Source organism: Schistocerca piceifrons, chromosome 1 (genome assembly GCF_021461385.2).
Source record: "Schistocerca piceifrons isolate TAMUIC-IGC-003096 chromosome 1, iqSchPice1.1, whole genome shotgun sequence".
Classification (NCBI taxonomy): domain Eukaryota; kingdom Metazoa; phylum Arthropoda; class Insecta; order Orthoptera; family Acrididae; genus Schistocerca; species Schistocerca piceifrons.
The window spans coordinates 1219578950-1219601938 of record NC_060138.1 but is presented as its reverse complement, the minus strand read 5'-3'; the positions used below and the strand labels follow the sequence as shown (position 1 = coordinate 1219601938).

Genomic DNA, 22989 nt, shown 5'->3' with positions numbered 1-22989 from the left:
CGTAGTGTAGCTGATAAACTAAACTCCGTCCGAACAGATCTCGGAAAATCCTAACGGGACTGACCGACCGCCCTGTCATCCTCAGTCCATAGGCGTCACTGGATGCGAATATGGAGGGGCACGTGATCAACACACCGCTCTCCTGGCCGTTGTCAGTTTACGAGACCAGAGCCGCTACTTCTCAGTCAAGTAGCTCCTCATTTTGCCTCCCAAGGGCTGAGTGTACCCCACTTGCCAACAGCGCTCGGTAGACTGGACGGTCACCCATCCAAGTGCTAGCGCAGGCCGACAGCGCTTAACTTCGGTGATCTGACGGGAACCGGTGTTACCACTGCGGCAAGGCCGCTGGCCAAGTTTAGCTGATAGCATCGCAAACAATAAAGAGAAAAGTAGCAGGTTCCCATCAAACTACCTCCAATTTTTTTCACCTTTTGCTTTCCAAACGATTCTGGACCTTCCTTATTGAGATAAGTGTTGTCTGCAAGAGTCGATGTTACTTATTGTAAATAATGTATTTGCTGCAGTTCTTGCAGCACAGGCAAGACTAGACCATTTCCCAGCGGCCAGAAATCTAAACGTGGTTACCAGACTATTTCATAAAGTAAAAACAAGCTACACACTCGACGTTTTTGCTATTGTCGTCCGCAGCCCGTGGTCTTGCGGTAGCGTTCTCGCTTCCTGCGCAAGGGGTCCCGGGTTCGATTCCCGGCGGGGCCAGGGATTTTCACTGCCTCGTGATGACTGCGTGTTGTGTGTCTTTCATCATCATTTCATCCCCATCGACACGCAAGTCGCCGAAGTGACGTCAACTCGAAAGACTTGCAGCAGGTGAACGGTCTACCCGACCGGAGGCCCTAGCCACATGGCATTTCCATTTCCATTTTGCTATTGTCAGATTTTGTGTAAAAGATATATATTTACCTATATCTTGGTTTTATGGACACACTCATGTTTGTATCTTTCCGGTAAATATCTTTTCCAGAGATGAAAAAATTCCATTCGAATGAAATTAAAAATGAATGTCGATCTTGAAACTTACGTGATGAAGTGCGTTACTTCAGAATGATGCTAGTAAATGCAACATCGATAATATGTGTAAAATAGGGCGTTTCAGTCTTCGATCGCTATTCTTTATTTTCAATTACCGGTTTCGGGCTAGCTGCCCATCTTAAGATCTGTTAGACAAAGTTAAAAATGTAATTAATAAGAGAGATACAGTTAGTGACAAAAATATCTTTGTTTACAAAAAGAAATTTTGGAACGTATTAAATGCCAACATATCATATGTTGTAGCTACAGAGTAACTTGTCCGTACAGAACACACGGTTCACTGTCATAAGTAAAGTAAATTTCAATCTGTTAAAACATTATATCGCAGTTTTTAAGAGTAACCTGATTGTTAACAGTAAAAAGTGCCCTCTACCTATAACAATTGTGCATCTGTTATTATTTCGCTGTATATATTAATGGCGAATATTCTTTTTAATAAAACAATTTTTAAGGTAATAACATATGAATAATCTTTTTTTTTTTTTTTTTTTTGAGTGGACCATGAAACGAAAAATTTACATTAATTTAAAATTTCTTTATAAAGAAACATAAAATATAATTAAAATGTAGATATTCTTCCGAAAATGTGTTTACTCTTTGTTTTTGATTGGTGGTGGAGTGGATTTCCCTACGTCAGAACGTATACAACGCCACAATTCCTGTGCATAAAATCACTTTGCTCATTAAGTAGTAGGCCCGGGGTTTTTCTTTGATGTGTGTATGTTTCAATCTCTTTGAGCACGTTGAGATAGAGACTTTTCTGTGTAAGGACACAGATTGTACAAACAATTCCATAAAGGACTTCCCAACACATTCGGTGTTAACAAGTTCATCTGTCTGTGAGGCGAGAAGTTTTAGTTCACAATTCAAGCAACGTTTTTATCTCAGTCGTTATTAACTATTATTTAGGTATTTCGTTCGATGTTTCATGTTCCACAGATCACATTCACAGTAAACATTATACGCGGAAAGTGTCAAATAAAAAGAATATATTGGATATTCAGTTTAAAAATATTTTTGTCGTTTCTTACTGACCTCTTTTAGATTTGTAGCCGTTTGTGTCTATTTAAGAATACCTACTCAGTACAGAAGACATTGTTACGGCCAGACAACTTTTCTGTATATTGGGAAACATTTCTGATATTTTATTGCAAATGGCAGCTTGTCAGAGAGTTTTGTAGCTACCTATTTCAGTCAGTTCTCTCTCTAAGATTCACTAGAGGAAACTACAAATCGGTTTTCTTTCTTGTATTGTCATATATCTCAAATTGCAATGAACGATTGACAAAAAATTACATCGCTGAGTAAATGTATAGCGAGGCAGTGACCAATATTCCCGATTGCTTAAACAGATACCTGCACGACGTACCTGTGTTAACCCCAAACCCTGTTCGTATTATTTTCATTTGTGCAATGAATAATGTTCACGTAAGTGAAAAGCCACACGAGGATACCAACTGTTTACTTTATTTTAACTTTCTTTTTTTGTAGGGTAAGCTAATAACAGGGCAGATATACAGGTATCTGAAAATATTAAATTTGTTAAGCTGCTTTTTTTCCAAAGATGAAAGTCAATCTATTCGTGCAATAGCAGTTAATGAACAAAAACATGATTCGTTATTTTTGCTGTTGACGCTTCCTCACTCTCCAGTAATGCCTGTTTCAGCTCCAGAAATGACTAATTCTGTCTCCAGACTAAAACATAATTGATGGTCATTAACATATAGCATGAACATACAGTATTAACATACAGCATGGGCTGATGATAGAACCCAGCGGAATCTCATTGTGGTTTTTCGTATCTCAGCTGATTTGCTGTCCCTCTTTCTATTGCTCTGTGTTTTGTATTACTTTGTATTATTCCAGCATCCTAATGGAATGTGCTATTTCTTAATTGGTACAACGTATAATAAAATTGTGACGTCGCCATGATACCACCGCTCAATTAGGGCTTTGACGGGGAACTTCCAGCATGAACTCTCTGCTAATAACGGGAAAACGCTAAAACTCGTATGCATGCTCGTGTGATCAATAAACAATGTAGCCGGAAATTTGTGAGTTAATTACGCCTCACAAACAGGCGATACGGATTCCGCTTTATTAACAGCACGTGCCACGGCCTCGCTGCCCACGGGAGCTTTATTGTTGAGTTCGAGCCGGAAAGCAAGTTCGTGCTCTCTAATTAATAATCGAGACACACGCAGGCCTGGACAGCCCGCCCGCCTGCAGGGTGGAGTGGAAGTCGCCCCTGATTTGATTAACTGGGCCGGGAAGAGCGCCCTTAACGTATAAAACGGAATTACCACTCTGACGTTTGGATGTCCATCCGCGAGAGACGAGGGAGAAAGATACCAAGTTAATATGAGAAGTATGTTCCTTCGTGGCTGGAACGTTCAAATTATTAAACTTCCCATTTTATTACGTTAAGGTCAAATATATACATTTTTTATAAACCAAACATTTCTTCCAAAATGCAGAGGACATCTTCAGGATGGTCGTAGCTTCCATTCAGTACAGACAGAGGTCGTCTGGTAACAGAAGTAAATATTCATAGCGAGGTACACCTGCTCCTGGGTATGATGTCAGGTTGTTGTTCTGCCGTCCTAAGACCGATTTGATTCAGCTAGTCTGTTCTGTCCAAGTCTCTTCACCTGTGAATAACTACTCCATCCATTTTCACCTGACTACTGTAATCAAGTATTGATATACTTCTAAATATTTACGTCCCAATTTCCTTCTGTTATCAAAATGGCGGTTCTTTGATGTCTCAGGTCGTGTATCATCAATCGTCCCCTTCATTCACTCAAGGTGTGCCACAACCTCTTTCCTGGCCAGTTCGATGCAGTACATTCTCATAGATTATCCGTTTTGCCCGTGTCCTCTTCAGCACTGTTCGGCGCCATCAAAAATCAAAATCTTTCGTTCTGAACAGTTTATCGCCCACATTTCACTTTTGCGTAAGCCTGCACTACAAATATTTTCAGAAAATAATACCTAAAATTTATATTTATATTCGATATTAACAGACTCTTCGTTTTCAGACATGCTATTCTTGCGATTGCCCATCTGCATTATATATCTTCTACTTCGGCCTTATTCACGGATCTTGCAACCCAAATACCAAAACTCCTGTATTGCTTTTAGTGTCTCATTTCCCAATCTAATTCCCGCAGCATCACCTTTTTTCGATACATTCCATTATCATTGTTTTACTTTTGTTGACCATCTTATGACTTCTTTTCAAAACGCTATCCAATCTATTAAACTGTTCTCTCCAACCTTTTTCGAATTCTGACTTAATTACAATGTTTCCAGAATGAGATTTTCACTCTGCAGCGGAATGCGCACTGATATGGAACTGTGTAGTGGCAGAAGTGAAGCTGCGAGGACTGGGCGTGAGTCGTGCTTGGGTGGCTCGGATCGTAGAGCACTTGCCCGCGAAAGGCAAAGGTCCCGAGTTCGAGTCTCGGTCCGGCACACAGTTTTAATCTGTGAGGAAGTGTCATAATTACAATGTCGTTGACAAGGCTCTTTCTGTTAACTTCTTCTCCATAATTTCCTTTACAAATTTTTCATTAGTTCCCTTTGCAGCTTACTCAGTGTACAGACTGAATACATCAGGCGCAGACCACAACCTCATCTCAATCCTCTCTCATCTACTGCTTTCCGCTCATGTCCTCTGACTTTCATAACTGCAGTCTGGTTTCCATACAAGATGTATATAAGTTTCCGCTCCTCGGATTTTATCCCTGTTACCTTGAGAATTTCAAAGAATATGCGTCAAAAGCTTTTTCCACGTACATAAATTCTATAAACGTAGCTCTGCCTTTCTTCAAATTACCTTTTACGAGATGGCAGGAGCGGCTCCTGTATATGTTTGCAGGTTTGCACTACCCCCAAGGAATAATTTTGTTCAGCTGTGTTTGCGTTCTGAGCATTTTATACTAGTGGAGAAGTAGCACTCCGTCATCAGACCACAAGTGGCCCATCGGGACCATCCGACCGCCGTGTCATCCTCAGCCGAGGATGCGGTTAGGAGGGGCGTGTGGTCAGCATACCGCTCTCCCGGTCGTTACGATGGTTTTCTTTGACCGGAGCCGCTACTATTCGGTCGAGTAGCTCCTCAATTGGCATCACGAGGCTGAGTGCACCCCGAAAAGTGGCAACGACGGATGGTGGCCTGGATGGTCACCCATCCAAGCGCCGGCCACTCCCGACAGCGCTTAACTTCGGTGATGTGACGGCAACCGGTGGATCCACTGCAGCAAGGCCGTTGCCCCAGTGGAGAAGTAGCACGTCGTTTATCTCTTTTGAAATGCCCGGGCTCCAAAACGCCGAACGCAGCGGAGTTGGACGAAATGTGCCGATGGCGCCAGCGGGGTTTGCACTGTGGCTGCAAACGCGGACTTGGGTGTGTCAGAGGGTGCGGGGGCAACGCTTGGCAACAATGTACTCGTATGCAGGCCTTGTGTGTATAAACACCTCACCTGGGCCGCCCTGCCAGCCGCAGGAAGAGGGCCCGAACTCTTCCGAAGGAAAACAGAACTATAAGATCTTCGAACAAAGCGGGATTCTCGCGCCACCTTACCAGTTCAGGTGTAGCTGAGACCGAACTCACTACTTCCTGTGCGTTGTGTTAGTTATTTTAGCGTGTGCTACAGTGAATTTTGAGGCTCAAGTGACAAGTGAATACGTGAAATAATGAATCAGGTAATTTCATTGCTCTCTGAACCCTTCAGTTCACGGACGTTTGAAGAAAAGTTAGCAATCAAGAGGCTAGGTAGGTTGACTCCTGCTTTAATAATTTCACAGACCGTTAAAACGAAAAGTCGCCAACTCAATAGGAAATTTAATTCTGAACTGTACAACAAGCATGAATGGCTGTGTGGTTGTGACATGAAAAATGCCTTATTTTGTTTTCCTTGTTTATTATTTGGAGTAGACCTTTCATGGTCTAGACACAGAGTCTGTGACATTCAACACCTCCATGACAAAATTAGAAAACACGAACTTTCTTCAGTCCATGTAAATAACGTTTTGAATATATCAAGTCTAGGCAATGTAAATATAGCTACCCAATTAGACAGTGGGTACAGAAGGTCCGAGGCATTACACAACCAAAATGTTACCGATAATAGGTACATATTGAATCTAATTATTAACTGTATTCGTTTCTGTGGTGCGTTGGAATTTGCCTTAGAGGACATGATGAGACTGGATCATCTTCCAGTCCTGGTGCTTTTCGTTCCTTGATTAATTTTAGTGCAGAATTAGACTCGGTATTAAAATCGCATTTAGAGAAAGCTACAGTTTTCAAAGGAGCCTCAAAAATGATGCAGAATGAACTCCTCCAGTGTCTTCCAAGAGGAAATTAGAAAGGAAATTAACGGTGCTGAATTGAACGATTTTTGGACTTAATAGCACCAGAAAAGCATGATGCCCAGTCTTTGGCAACGTCCATCATCGAACAGATAAATAATCATTTGGGGAATTGTCCACATAAGCTAGTAGCGCAAACATATGATGGTGCAGCAGTTTTGACTGGTTCATCACGTGGGGTGCAGGCTCTTGTTAAGGAAAAGTTTCCCAACGCTTCATACATTCATTGTTATGCCCACCAGTTGGATCTCATTATGCTTAAAGCCGCTTCCATTAATAAAAAATGTGCTAATATTCTTCACTAAACTTCAGGGACTTTGCAGCTTCTTTTCAGCATCTCCTCAAAGAACAGAAGTTCTCGACGAAATAGTACGAAAACGACTGCTACGTTCAGTGCCTACTCGTTGGAATTGTCAGTCAAGAAACGTCAATACCGTTTTGGAATATAGGGAAGATATTGTCACGTGCATGAATAATATGAGCCAGGGGGGAAAACTGTGTAATGAGAACACGATCCTGCAACCCTGTGGCTTAGTAACAATTTTGGAGGATGAAAAGTTCATTTTTTGGCTTTCATTTTTTCATAAAATCATGATCAAATTGGATATTTTGCATAACCAGCTACAAAAAAGACATATTGACCCAACTTACGCACACAATTAGCGTGAAATTGCGAACATTAGGGAAGGAGTGAGAGAAGATTCAACAGGTTTACACGAGTACCATAAAAGAGGGAGAACTGAAGATGGTGCAGCGATGTGTAATCTAATTTGGGAGGCAAAGGAAGTATGTGATGTAAGTTACGAGGCAAAAGAATGATTCAAGTTCACTGGACACCTAGTTGCAATATCTCTCTTTCTACCAGAGAAATTCGCTACTTACTCTTCCAGTTTTCCAGAAACTTATTTCAGAGCTACTATTGAACGCTACTCTTTTTTGGAAGCAAAGGAACTTCTAACAGAACTCTCTGTTATTTATGGAAGAGACGAGTTGAAAAGCATGTGTGGAGCTTTGAACTTTCTGGATTACATAATAGACAATAATCTTTGTGATACACTGAGCGAATCTGTGAAGCTCCTGAAAGCGATATTTACAATTCCAATGATCACATCAAAATCAGAACGTTGTTTTTCTTCGCGGAAATGCATCAAAACCTTCTTGCGGAATACAATGGACCAAGAAAGACTATCAGCACTAGCGATGCTCTCTATTGAACGAGACCTCGTTTTAGGAACTGCAGACTTCAAAGACTGATTGAAAGATTTTCAAATATGAAGGAAAGAAGAATAGAGTTCCTGTGCAAGTGATAACCTTCACATCCAAATTCAGAGAGATAATCGAACGGCGTTAACATCAGTCCTGCGGAAAAAGGTCAGTAAGGCATGCCTACCACTTTTTGAGTACATAGAGCTGCAGTTGATTTTAATTCCTTTTATTCTGCAAAAGTATTACTTCTTTGGTTTTATTATGAGTAGATGCAGGAGAGACACGACCGAGCGGTCTGTTTATATCAGGCATTACAAAAACATTGAACAATGTACTGATTTTCTCTCTTTTGTTGATGTTTTTCTTCGTGCGTAAGGTGCACATACCATCTTCTTTGGTCACAAGCCGCCACTGCGAGAAGGCATAGGGTAGGTACTGCTCTGTGTGCTTCTAAATTTCTTCTGAATCCAACAGATATCCTCTGAGGTCTACTTCTATCAGTTTTCCAATCTTCCCTAAATAATCAATATCACTATTTCGCTACCATTGACTAATTAAACTGAACGTTCAGTAATATACTATTAGGATATCGCACTCTATCCAGGCAGTGTCCAATGTGCCACGCAGTACGAGTATTTCCTGCCGGATAGGTGTGGTTTGTACAACTGTGTGCTACTATCTACCGGGCAAGTACTTACTTCCTCCTCAAACAGATTGCAGGAAAAGCTTTCGTTATGAGAAAACTGAAAGACCTGAGTCGAAACAAGGCCCCGGGAGCAGACAACATTCCATTAGAACTACTGATGGCCTTGGGAGAGCCAGTCATGACAAAACTCTACCATCTGGTGAGCAAGATGTATGAGACAGGCGAAATACCCACAGACTTCAAGAAGAATATAATAATTCCAATTCAAATTCTGAAGGTGGCAGGGGTGAAATACAGGGAGCGAAAGGCTATTTACAATTTGTACAGAAACCAGATGGCAGTTATAAGAGTCGAGGGGCATGAAAGGGAAGCAGTGGTTGGGAAGGGAGTAAGACAGGGTTGTAACCTCTCCCCGATGTTATTCAATCTCTATATTGAGCAAGCAGTAAAGGAAACAAAAGAAAAGTTCGGAGTAGGTATTAAAGTCCATGGAGAAGAAATAAAAACTTTGAGGTTCGCTGATGACATTGTAATTCTGTCAGAGACAGCAAAGGACTTGGAAGAGCAGTTGAACGGAATGGACAGTGTCTTGAAAGGAGGATATAAGATGAACATCAACAAAAGCAAAACGAGGATAATAGAATGTAGTCAAATTAAATCGGGTGATGCTGAGGGGATTAGATTAGGAAATGAGACACTTAAAGTAGTAAAGGAGTTTTGCTATTTAGGGAGTAAAATAACTGATGATGGTCGAAGTAGAGCGGATATAAAATGTAGACTGGCAATGGCAAGGAAATCGTTTCTGAAGAAAAGGAATTTGTTAACATCGAGTATAGATTTAAGTGTCAGGAAGTCGTTTCTGAAAGTATTTGTATGGAGTGTAGCCATGTATGGAAGTGAAACATGGACGATAACCAGTTTGGACAAGAAGAGAATAGAAGCTTTCGAAATGTGGTGCTACAGAAGAATGCTGAAGATAAGGTGGGTAGATCACGTAACTAATGAGGAGGTATTGAATAGGATTGGGGAGAAGAGACGTTTGTGGCACAACTTGACTAGAAGAAGGGATCGGTTGGTAGGACATGTTTTGAGGCATCCAGGGATCACAAATTTAGCATTGGAGGGCAGCGTGGAGGGTAAAAATCGTAGAGGGAGACCAAGAGATGAATACACTAAGCAGATTCAGAAGGATGTAGGTTGCAGTAGGTACTGGGAGATGAAGAAGCTTGCACAGGATAGAGTAGCATGGAGAGCTGCATCAAACCAGTCTCAGGACTGAAGACCACAACAACAACAACAATGAGAAAACTGGCCGATATGCAAGAGTCGTCATGGCACTGGTGTATTATCTCACTGTGCATGCTCTTTTCAGAGATACTAAGGTTATATATACGAAAATGTTTAAGATAAGGAATCAGATAGAAATCTATGCAAACTGGTGTGAACTTTATCAAAGTGAGAATGGTGAAAGCGGCATTATGATGCGAGCCTGGGGTCACTATCGAGCTTAACAATCAGAATTGACGGTAGTTGGCAGCAACCCCGAGAAACCATTGTCATGCAGTGAGGAGATCTTCCCCATCTTTTGCGCAAAAAACGCGAGTCATCATGGTGGGAGTTCCTAGTATGGCGTCGGGAACTTTCAAGGGCTGGTATAAGAATACCAGCTGGGTCAAAACTAAAAAGTTCAGCATAGTTTGCACATGTGTGTACCCCTTCAGCCATGACCACGTAGAACAGTCGAAGGCAGTGCAGAATAGGAAGGAAACATAATCCATCACAAAATTATGTATAGTCAGACTGGGAGGTAGGGGAAATTATCTCACACATCATTCTGAGAGGGTGTCCACTGGAGCAAGTGGGTTAGGACAACATATTGTGTGAAGGACTATCGGAGGAACTAGCGTTGCCCAAGTATTTTACTTGTTCCAGTCTTCTATTACTCCTTCTCCTCCTCCCCCTATCTTTGTACATCTCCTTATGCCCCTCTCTCTGTCGTCCTTCCCCCTCTCTCCATCCACTCTTCATCCCTCTCTCTTTTTATGCATCTATTCTCCCTCTTCTCTCCCTTTCCATCCCTCTGTCCCTGTACATCATCTCCACCTTGCCCTCTTTCTCTTAATCCCCACCAACCCCCTTCTCTGTCCAACCCCCCTCTCTGCCCATATGCTCCTCTCTCCTCTCCCTATTTACTCCTATTCCCTTTCTCTGTCCATTTCCTCCCCCACTCTGTCTGCTCATCTCCTCCTACCCCACCTCTCTGCCTGTCTTCCTCCCCCTATCTCTGTCCATATCGTCCACTCCTCTCTCTCTGTCCTTTTCTCTCCGTTCATCTCCTTTCCCCCTGTCTATGCCTATCTCCTCCTTCACTCTCGCTGTCTGTCCATCTGCTCGACCTCTCGTATCTCCCCATGTTATCACACTCATTCCAATAGGAGGCTGGTGGTTCTTACCCCTACAGCATTTCTGCCGAGATTGTAACTAATATACACTTCTGGAAATGGAAAAAAGAACACATTGACACCGGTGTGTCAGACCCACCATACTTGCTCCGGACACTGCGAGAGGGCTGTACAAGCAATGATCACACGCACGGCACAGCGGACACACCAGGAACCGCGGTGTTGGCCGTCGAATGGCGCTAGCTGCGCAGCATTTGTGCACCGCCGCCGTCAGTGTCAGCCAGTTTGCCGTGGCATACGGAGCTCCATCGCAGTCTTTAACACTGGTAGCATGCCGCGACAGCGTGGACGTGAACCGTATGAGCAGTTGACGGACTTTGAGCGAGGGCGTATAGTGGGCATGCGGGAGGCCGGGTGGACGTACCGCCGAATTGCTCAACACGTGGGGCGTGAGGTCTCCACAGTACATCGATGTTGTCGCCAGTGGTCGGCGGAAGGTGCACGTGCCCGTCGACCTGGGACCGGACCGCAGCGACGCACGGATGCACGCCAAGACCGTAGGATCCTATGCAGTGCCGTAGGGGACCGCACCGCCACTTCCCAGCAAATTAGGGACACTGTTGCTCCTGGGGTATCGGCGAGGACCATTCGCAACCGTCTCCATGAAGCTGGGCTACGGTCCCGCACACCGTTAGGCCGTCTTCCACTCACTCCCCAACATCGTGCAGCCCGCCTCCAGTGGTGCCGCGACAGGCGTGAATGGAGGGACGAACGGAGACGTGTCGTCTTCAGCGATGAGAGTCGCTTCTGCCTTGGTGCCAATGATGGTCGTATGCGTGTTTGGCGCCATGCAGGTGAGCGCCACAATCAGGACTGCATACGACCGAGGCACACAGGGCCAACACCCGGCATCATGGTGTGGGGAGCGATCTCCTACACTGGCCGTACACCACTGGTGATCGTCGAGGGGACACTGAATAGTGCACGGTACATCCAAACCGTCATCGAACCCATAGTTCTACCATTCCTAGACCGGCAAGGGAACTTGCTGTTCCAACAGGACAATGCACGTCCGCATGTATCCCGTGCCACCCAACGTGCTCTAGAAGGTGTAAGTCAACTACCCTGGCCAGCAAGATCTCCGGATCTGTCCCCCATTGAGCATGTTTGGGACTGGATGAAGCGTCGTCTCACGCGGTCTGCACGTCCAGCACGAACGCTGGTCCAACTGAGGCGCCAGGTGGAAATGGCATGGCAAGCCGTTCCACAGGACTACATCCAGCATCTCTACGATCGTCTCCATGGGAGAATAGCAGCCTGCATTGCTGCGAAAGGTGGATATACACTGTACTAGTGCCGACATTGTGCATGCTCTGTTGCCTGTGTCTATGTGCCTGTGGTTCTGTCAGTGTGATCATGTGATGTATCAGACCCCAGGAATGTGTCAATAAAGTTTCCCCTTCCTGGGACAATGAATTCACGGTGTTCTTATTTCAATTTCCAGGAGTGTACATACGTGCATACATATGTACATTTTTTTTATTTGTATGGATAAATAGTCCAGAAGTGGTCCGTCCAATGTCACGGCAGTCCAGAAATGTTAGCAGCTGGAGTGACGAGCCATTGTTCAGAGGGAATATGTCGGGTGCTCGCAGAAGTCGGACCTCCGTCGAATAGCAGCACCACTTCTGTTACGTAAAATACGTTGTTTTATCTAATAAATTACAGTCGCCTGGTCAGCGATTTTGAATGGTGTTGTTCCATGATGCCATTACACACGTCCTATCATCCTTATTCCTTCGTCTTGTCAGTATGTTGCATATGTTCTTCTCTTCGCCGATTTTGTGGAGAGCTTCCCCGTTCCTTGTCAGTACATATGATTTTCAACATTCTTCTGTAGCGCCATATCGCCAATGCTTAGATTGCCCTCTGTTCCACTTTTGCCACTGTCCACGATTAACTAACATTCAATATTGTGCTCCAAACATACACTTTGAGAAATTCCTTCCTCAGATTAGAGCCTATGTACAATACGAGTAGACTTCTCTGGGCCTTGCTTCGTCCGTCTTGGGTTACTTTGTTTCCAGGGTAGTAGAATTCCTTGACCGCATCTACTTCGTGAGCAACAATTCTGACAAGTTTCTCGCTATTCGCGTTTCCGCCACTTTTCATTACTTTTGTCATTTTCCACTTTACTCGCAGTCCATCTTCTGTAGTCAATAGACTGTTCATTCCATTCAGCAGATCTCGTAATTCTTCTCCACTTTTAGTGAAGATAGCATGTCATCAGCGAAACTTATCATTTTTCTGAATTTTAATTCTACTCTTTTTTTTTATTTCCTTCATTACTTCTTCGATTTAAAGGCTGGATCCATGTCTTCCACCCTTTTTAATCCTAGCACTACGTTCTTGGTCTTGCGACCTTATTGTTCCCTCTTGTTTCTTGTACACGTTGCATATCACCCGTCTTTCTCTGCAGCTTACTCCACTTTTCTCAGAATTTCGTACAGATTGTACTGTTTCATAATGTCTTGTGTTTTTTCTTAGATCGATAAATCCTGTGAGAGTATCTTGATTTTTCTTCGGTCTTGCTTCGATTATCAAGCGCGACATTAGAACAGCTTCTCTGTGGCTTAAAATGATTGTCATCTAACAGATTCTGAATTTTCTTTTACATTGTTTGATATATTATTCTTGTCAGCAGCCTCGATTCATGAGGTACTGAGCTGATTTGACGATAGTTTCCGCAAATATCTGTCCTGGCTATCCTCGGAATTGTGTGAGTGATATTTTTCCGAAAGTCTGGTGGTACATCGCCAGTCTGATAGATTTTCCACATCAGTTTGATTAGTCGTTTGGTTGCCAATTCCCCAAATGATTTTAGAAATTTTGATGGAATATCGTCTATCCCTTCCGATATGTTTGATCTCAAGTCTTCCACAGCCCTTTTAAATCAGGGCTCTAATAATCTATCAGCAATGTCTTCCTTACTGTCTCTACTTTCTTCTTCTGTCAAGTCATCCTTATCCATCACTCCACAGGTGACACATATTGGAGGGACCGCGAGGTGAATTTGATGTAAGACAGACTGGCACGGCTGCTTCCCGTTAACCGTTACGTGCCAAGCCGACTGAATCCGTATCAAGAATAGCAGCTCTCACCGCCTGCCACAGAACACACCACTCTATATGGAAATATTTCCTTTCAGTCATGTTCGGTGCTCTATTCAGTTACGTATAGCGCCCTCACCAATGCCAAATGTGCGTGCAGTAAGGCAGTGCCGTGTAACTTAGTTCAAGGAAGATTTGGCCAATGTAGAAGAAAGGCGCTGGGATGTCAGATAACAGCACCGGTAGAGAGAGAGAGAGAGAGAGAGAGAGAGAGAGAAAGAGACTGACACTCCAGCAGCAGGCTTGTAAGAAATATCGGACAACGTCGGCACATCTTCATGTGAGAGCTTAAAAACAGGGCCTCCGCTCTGTCCCGAACATGAAAAAGGCCTAAGCCCCCTATGTCACACGGTGTGGTTGAGGGTTTCCTAACGGATCTTAGAAATCAAGCCCATGTTAACAAAGGATCCATATCGCCTCCTTTGCAGAGTATCTAGAATCTTAAGACGGTGGCTAGTTACCCGTGCTCTGATCTGGTTTAATGAAGGCCTGCAGTTTTAGTTTAGTTTTAGTTACTTCATATTCCGTAGATCATTTTCCCAATTATTTTATAGATATGATGTGGAACAAGTTAGATTTTATATATATATATATACATATATATATATATATATATATATATATATATATATATATATATATATATATGAATAGTGCTAATATTACTGAAAATTTTAGTTCCACACGTGCAACTACATTTAGAGGTACAATTTTTTTTACCATTTTTGAAACAGAAACTCGTCCATGGATTAGAAGGAGTTGACCAAAAAAATGATTTTAAGCTAGATTTAAAACTTGATCTGCTACCTGCCAGACACTTTGTGTTGGTGGGCAAATGATCAAAAATTTTTGTTGCTGAATAATGTACTCCTTTTTGAGCAACTGACAGCTTCAATAACGGATAGGAAAGGTCACTCTTCCCTCTAGTGTTGTACATATGAACATCACTGTTCTTCGCGAGTTGAGGTGGATTATTTGTAACGAATTTCATTAGTGAATGTATGTACTCTGATGGTGCAGTTAAAATACCTAACTCTTTGAAAAGGTGCCTACATGACGTCCTTGGGTGAACACCACTAATTATTCTCACTGCTCTCTTTTGTGCAATCAATACTTTATGTCTAAGTGGTGAGTTACCCCAGAAAACTATTCCACAAGACATTATTGAGTGGAATTATGCAAAGTACTCTAGGAAGCTGATCTGTTTATTACCAAGACTAGCGATTATACGAAGAGCGAAACAAGCTGAACTTGGTTGTTTGAGAAGCACAGTAATATGCTTCTTGCAGTTCAATTTGTCATCAACGTGAACACCCGAAAATTTGGAGAAATCTACCGTGTTAAGTGAGCCCTGTTCATAAGCTAAATCAATTGTCCGTATGACTATTTGGTGTACAGAACTGGATACAGTGTGTTTTTTCAAAATTAAGAGAGAGTCCATTTTCTAAGAACCACTTAATAATTCTTTGAAAGACATCCTTAACAATATCTTGAGCTGCTTTTTCTGGAATTTGATTTATTGTAATACTCGTGTCATCTGCAAAAAGTACTAGTTCCGCTTCCTGAAAGTTAAGTGGAAGATCATTCACACGAATAAGGAACAGCAGAGAACCTAGAATTGAACCCTGTGGGACTCCCTTTGTGATAACTCCCCATTCACTAGAGTTTACCACCCTCCCAACATTGTTTGTGCTATTCAGCACAACTTTTTGTTTTCTGTTCTATAAGTATGATTCAAACCAGCTGTGTGTATAGCCTTAATTCCATAAAATCTGAGGTTTTCTAAGAGTAAGACATGATCCACACAGTGAAATGCCTTGGAGAGATCACAAAAAATACCAACTGGCTGGTTGATGGCTGTCGAGCGCAGTGTATCAGTTAGAAATCAGTTCCCAAGCAACATATCGTGTCACTTACTCGCAGGGAGGCGACCCATCCCTCGGACAGCCCCTTACTTGTAGACAGTACATGCGAGTTTTGGACGTTGAGACTACCACCCGATGCCAAGCCGTAGGTCGCCACCCATGCCAATGCTGCGCGGACATCATTGCTGCTTCGAAGGATTACCAGATCATCGACATAGGCAGCGCAGCAAAATGTGGTCCACCAAGTGTCATCACCGCTAGGTGTTATCTGAGGCCACAGAACAGCGGTTCCAAAGCCTCTTCACCGTGGTTGGCAGCTCAGAATTGAACATTCATGCACGAACAACTGTTTCGTTAGTGGCGGTTGTGACTTGGTGGTCGCAAGCAGTTCCAATCGCATGAGCTCCATAATTCTTATAAACGCACTTGTAACTTTCCGTAATCAATGTACGCCAGTGCCCTGGCCTTCAACAATATATTAAGATTTTACCAGATCTGTTTGTTCATATTCTGATGTACCAACCTCATCCAGAGTGTTGTTGTGTTAGAGCAAATCTACATCGCAGTTCACACGTTTGAGTGCAGCGTTTCGGGTAATGTAAACAGGTCGAGTATGTCCAGATGGATGCAGCACCAACGGTAAGTCTTGCATGGCAATTACGTCATGCACAACTGTTAGCTTCCACGTCCTGGTATAGGCAGTTGGTTCGATAGTACGCTCTTAGTTATGGTTTGGCATCCAAAAACAACAATATCAGAAATTGAGTCCGCCTTGATGCAAAACACCTAGTTATTCGTTTATATCTTCATTTTCCCAAACTAGTTTCGGCGACAAATATCACCATCATTAGTGGGTTTTTCAATCTAAAAAATGCAGAAAGTAGCTTGGTTATACAAACACAGTGACACATTATTACATTTTTACTATTTGTTTTATGAAATATAATTTTCTATGGAGACTTTCATACTACCTTATTTATTGTATGTTACAGCATGTTTTTGAGAATTATTGTCGCTGTTTGCGACATATTTTCTGTGCGCTTTTTTTTGCCGTTTTTACTCAGCGAACATCTGCCACTGTGTGAGCGGATGTTAGTAAACAAAATACTAAAAGGTGAACTTCGTATGTCAGCAATATACACTTGGAGTTGCGGTAGTGTTGTGGAATCCAGTTATTTGGTGCGTACTGAGCTTTTACTTAGCTATTCGTGTACTCACGTTCGTTGGATGGTATATAGCTGACTCTATAGACATAAAAAAAGCGCACAGAAAATATGTCGCAAAGAGCGACAATAACTCTCAAAAACATACTGTAACATACAATAAATAAGGTAGTATGAAAGTACCCATAGAAAACTATATTTCAAAAAACCAATAGTAAAAATGTAATAATGTGTCACTATGTTTGTATAACCATGCTATTTTCTGCATGTTTTAGATTAAAAAACCCACTGATGATGGTGACATATGTCGCCGAAGTTAGTTTGGGAAAATAAATAAATAAACTGAAAGGGTACAGTACCGCCCGACATTGAAAATAGGTACAACATACTTCATTATTTTTGTCAGAACAACACATTTTTTTCGTAAAATAACTCAATTTCAATTAATACAGCGAAGCCGGATACCAGTGTAGGAAAGAATGACAATTTATTTATTTAATTGATCACATGTGCACTCCCACAAAATAAATCCCTACATCCAGTTTGGTGAGATCTGTGAAATGAATGAATGTATGGTCGTCTGCTAACCGCAGATAGTGAATGTGAATATATGATCATCTTTGAGACCACCCTTTGGCCACCTTTGGTGGAACCAAAGAGATGAAACTTACCGGAGCTTTGAGCGCCTGAAATGTGGCTGACCAATACGGTGGTATGGTCTTCCCCCACCTCGACAGAGGTGCGAGATGACCTGAAGAACGGCCATTTCAGCACTCTGCCGCTGGATCTTGTGCTGTTAAGACATGTCTTAGTTGTGCTCCGTAAAGACAAAAGAGTGGAGACATGGTATGCATGTGGGATATTTAAGAGTAGTTTGAAATAATAATTTCTCTATTCCAGGAACTTTTGTGGGGAGAATTAAATGTCAGGCAGGTAATATTAATGGGATCGTAGTACTCTTTGGAAGTGACCAACGGTCACAATGAAACCACGTGTAGCAATAAGTTGAAATACTTCCGTGTGCTTAAGTTAAGCTGAATTACTAGCGTGTGTACTATAAGTTGAAATATTTAAGAAATAGCGTGTGCAGGACTTGAAATTAGAGGCGAGTACTTCCACGTGGTGAGTACTGTGTGAGTCTCAATCTGTGCATGAGACAAAGGATAAAGAGAAGTACTCGTCCATGGTATCAGTTGAGGACTCGTGTGTGTGATGAATACGTTCTTAATATTACTTTGCGAGATATGTTTCCGTCTGACGCTTGATTCAAACTATAACACTCTGAGAGAGAAGCAAGGTGAGTCAGCCGTCTATCCAGCAACGCCACATGGCTTGCATTGCACAGGAAGACGTGCTTATATCTCCAGAGTTCATAGTAGGAAAGATGAATTGCGAAGTGGGGCAGTGTCGTGTGAAACTGGGATAAATACTAATTGAAGTAGGAAAGCTGAAAGTGATAGTGTTGTGACTATTTATTGCGTTGTATTCCATGTTGTAGTGTGGTGTATGTCATGTAATTTGGGTATGTGTGGTTTGCATGGGAGAGTAGCTAGGTAGTTGCAGAGGTAGTGGGTTATGCGTGTTCCTTTTGTACCGCTCGGTCTGGAGGGAAGTTTCGTGATGATGGTTGTGAGAGTCGAAGTGTGAGATATAGCAAAAAGATCCACCATCCTATCCAGAAAGGGCACTGTAGCGTTAAATAATTACGAGACCATAAGGTAGAGAATCACCAATGTAAAACCATGCCCACTGGGCGGAATTTCTCATGTGTTATTGTTGTAGGATATAGAATTTGTGTGTTTAGGTTAGAGAATTTATCGGAATAAATAAGATAGTGAAAAGAAAAAGATTGGTGGACTTTTCCTTCGAATTGTATGTTGTCACGATGTCCCGAATTTATAATGTGTGCGCCATTCATATTCAGTGCGGTGGCGACGTGTTGATAAAAGCCGTTAAATAAAAGAAAAAAGAAAATGTGGTATTGCCAGTGCGTAGCGAACAATCAGAGTTCTGTAAATTACTGATAGTCAGAGGTGCGTTTCCGTTGCGTATTATTCATACAGGAGGTTGATTAGTGACTTAATTGTGAGTACGAGAGTTCATGTTACTCGATAAATAAGAATGAATCCACTCGCTTGGCAGACTATTCATCTTGCAGGGCTGACTGCTTGATGCCACAGTATGAGCAAGGCATGTGGGTGCCTCTCAAAACGAATAACAAGGTGTTTTGCATCAGGGTGGACTCAGTTTCTGATATTGTTGTTTTTCTATGCAAACACGGACCATATGGAAGAGTTCCAAGATAAAATTATTGTTTGGCATCTATTTTGCCTCGACGTAAACAGATACCCACTGACGGCAAAAATCGTATCAGCAAAAAGTAATTAATGTAGAGTAATGAAATTTCGGGTATAGATTTGTCTAGGTAAACATACTTAAGCTTAGGGCAAGCGCGAGATAAGCCATTGCAGATGTGAAATACTGGTACGTTAATAACCGGTGTAACCGCTAGAATCTTGAATGCAAGCATGCAAACGTGCATGCATTGTGTTGTTACAGGTGCCGGATGTCAGTTTGTGGGATGGGTTTCCATGCCCGTTGCACTTGGTCGGTCAATACAGGTACGGTTAATGCTAGTTGTGGATGACGCTGGAGTTGTCGTCCGATGATGTACCATATGTGACCGGATTGGAGACAGATCTGGCGATGGAGCAGGCCTGGGCAACTAGTCTACACGCACTAGAGCAGGGGCGGGCAAACGTTGCACGCGGCTCATGAGCACACAGCGCTGCACGTGTGCTGCTCGCGTGCAGTCGTCGAATAGGGCAGTGGTGACAGCCGGCAGGTTGCGGCACTGTAGTACCAGGCTAAGCTGCGGACGTTGATGCGAAGCGACCACTACGTAGTGAACGTTGTATTTCAAGAACCGGAAAATGCAGAGTGAAACAAGGAAACGGAGAAGTGGAGATTTGCTATCTTTTAAAAATGAATGGGAGAATCATTTTTTCTTTGTGCAAAAACGTGAAAATTCGAAATGTATAATATGTGACAGTATGCTCGCTGGTCAGCGGAAGTTTCGTACTGAACGCCATTATAATAAATTTCACTATGTTCCCGTACTTAGTGCAATAAAAGAGGAATTTCGCAAGCTATTTGGGGATATATCATACTTATCCCAAGGTTTTGAATAGTTCTCGAGACAATTTGCTGTTTCTGTAGATGATATTCATCCCAGTTTGAAAATGGAATTAATAAATTTACACTGTAGATTCTACAGCGGAATTCTCGTATGAGAGACAAGTTCCTTTTGGCAAGACGTGCATAGATTTTTATCACGACTTTCCACAGCAAGATTTTCCTCGTCTCCATCGTGAAGCCGCAAAGATAATATGTTAGGCTCGACATACGTTTGCGAGAGATTTTTTTCTGTTATGAAAATTAATAAGTCTCGGTTAAGAGCAAACATCAGTAATGAAAATTTACGTAACTGTTTGCGTTTGTCTGTATGTAGAAATTTTGTTCCAGACGTTAAACGTATTGTAAACTCCACCTGTGATAATTAAATACAACGTATCGTAGGTAATAGGTACTCTTTCAAACCATGATTTCTTTCAAGCACTCGTACTAACCTTATTCCTTCATTCAATAAAGCAGGCCAGGAAACAAAACTTATTACAGAGGAAGAAGCGGAGAGACGGTATGGTGGGGAGGGGAGAGAAGCGGGTGGCCAGCTTGCCCCTGTGTGCGCGCAGAACACCTGTTTACTGCACACGTGCAAGTGTACCGCACACGTGCAGGATTCCTGCCCGCCCCTGCACTAGAGCATGTTTGGCTACAATAGCTGTGTGTTGGCGAGCATCTTCCTGTTGGAAGCCACCCCATGAATGTCAGTATAACAGGTCTACTCACCAGACTTGACGTACACATATACATCCAGAGTTCGTGGAATAACAATGAAAGTGCTCCTGGTGTCACATGAAATCACACCGCAGACCATAATCCAAGGTGTAGATGCAGTGTGTCTAGCATGCAGGCAGGTTGATTCAAATGGTACAAATGGCTCTGAGCACTATGGGACTTAACTTCTGAGGTCATCAGTCCCCGAGAACTTAGAACTGCGTAAACTTAACTAACCTAAGGACATCACACAACACCCAGTCCCCTAGAACTTAGAACTGCGTAAACGTAACTAATCTAAGGACATCACACACATCCACGCCCGAGGCGGGATTCGAACCCGCGACCGTAGCGGTCTCGCGGTTCCAGACTGTAGCGCCTAGAACCGTTGGGCCACCCCGACGGGCTGCAGGTTGATTGCTGGCACTCAATTGACCTACTCCTAGTCATTACTGGCACCGAGGCAGAACCAGCTTTCGTCATAAAACACAACAGGCATCTTCCCAACCCTCCAATGAGCTCTGCCTTGAAACCACTGAAGTCGCAAATGGCGGTGGTTTGGGGTCAGTGCAATGTCCGCTGCAGGCGACTGATTCGAAGCTATCCTTGAAGTAACCGATTTGTAACTGCTGGATCTGTCTCTGTGGTGCCAACTGCTGCTGAAATTGATGATGCAGTTATAGCACAATGCGCCACAGTCAGACGGCCAACACGATGGTCTTGCCTCTCGGTACTGCCACGTGGCCGTCCGAAGCGCGGTCTTCTTGCGACCATACATTTCGGTGACCACCCCTACCAGCGATCAAGTATATCCAGCTTCTCGTGGCCCTATTACACGACCTCCCTCGAACTCAGTGAGATGTTAAGAATGGCATCCTTGTTGCCTTAATGCCATACTTGACTAACATCAAACCACAAAGGCAACTAATACTCAGGACAGTTACAGCGTGTATCTGAAGCAAACATGATTTGCTTCCTCATAGTGGCGCTACGTCTTATGCGACTGGTGCGAAAATCGATTAGAGATCATCTTTCAGAAACACGCCTACCAACATTTGTTCATGTCGCACAAATCCTTCCTTATCCTTCAGTGTATTTTGTTCCGATTAGCACTAAAAATAAGTAAATCGAAATAATTTCTAACACTAGAGAATTTGATATGTTCCACGCACACGAGTAACGGTGGTGACAGATCCCAAGCCGCGCGGATAAGTTAGTTTAAGTTAGATTAAATAGTGTGTAAGCTTAGGGACCGATGACTCCTGCAGTTTGGTCCTGTAAGATCTCACGACAATTTTATTGGTCCCAAAAATAATTTGGTTTCGTAAAGGACTAAGTCACATCGCACTAAAAAGAAGACAGAAGAAGAGTGACGTGAGAAATTAAACGATGCATTTGTAGTTCAGTATTTTTTTAAGGAAAGTAAACATAATACTGAAGACCAAAGAAAATATTTTCCTCCTACTGTGTTTCAAGTTAAGAAGTGAAGAACCCTTTGACTTTTTCCTCTTGTACTCTGTAACACTATCAAATGCTTCAAATGGCTCTAAGCACCATGGGACATAACATCTGAGATCATCAGTCCCCTAGACTTAGAACTACTTAAACCTAACTAACCTGAGGACATCACGTACATCCATCCCCGAGGCAGGATTCAAACCTGCGACCGTAGCACCAGCGCGGTTCCGGACTGAAGCGCATAGAAACGTTCGGCCACAGCGGCCGGCTGTAACACTATCATAAACTATAATCAATGAAGTCCATTGGTTTCCGTATGTCGTGATTCGATATTTTATTTTTATTTTTCAGCACTTCAACTCTGTATTTTTACAAGCTGAAAATCTTACATTCTTTAACTTCTTCAACTTTACAACCACCATACCTCTGGATGCAGAGCTGCTTTCAAATCTGCGAAAAACGAAGGCTACAGATAGGTACAGAAATTCAGTCTGTAATAATGGAAACCCATGGGGACCACCGCTGGCCGACTTGGGAGATGTGCAGGAACTAGACGGCAATGTGTAGCGGGCTGCCTACCAAGCGATAGCTAGGGAGCGTACCACTGCAAAGCGACTTTCGTACCTCCTGCGTAAGCCGGCTCGGTATTGTGCAGGTGGTGTCCGTGACTAAATGTGCTCTTATTCTCAAATACCAGAAGCAAGATTCCAATGAGCCTAACGACTTCCTCTTTCCGATTGAAATTATTGTACA

The 22989-nt window shown here is 42.8% G+C and overlaps 1 pseudogene; it reads right to left on the bottom strand.

Moving 5' to 3' along the window:
• Nucleotides 1–232: 232 nt before the first annotated feature.
• LOC124717603 lies at nucleotides 233–350 on the bottom strand (annotated as a pseudogene).
• Nucleotides 351–22989: the final 22639 nt, after the last annotated feature.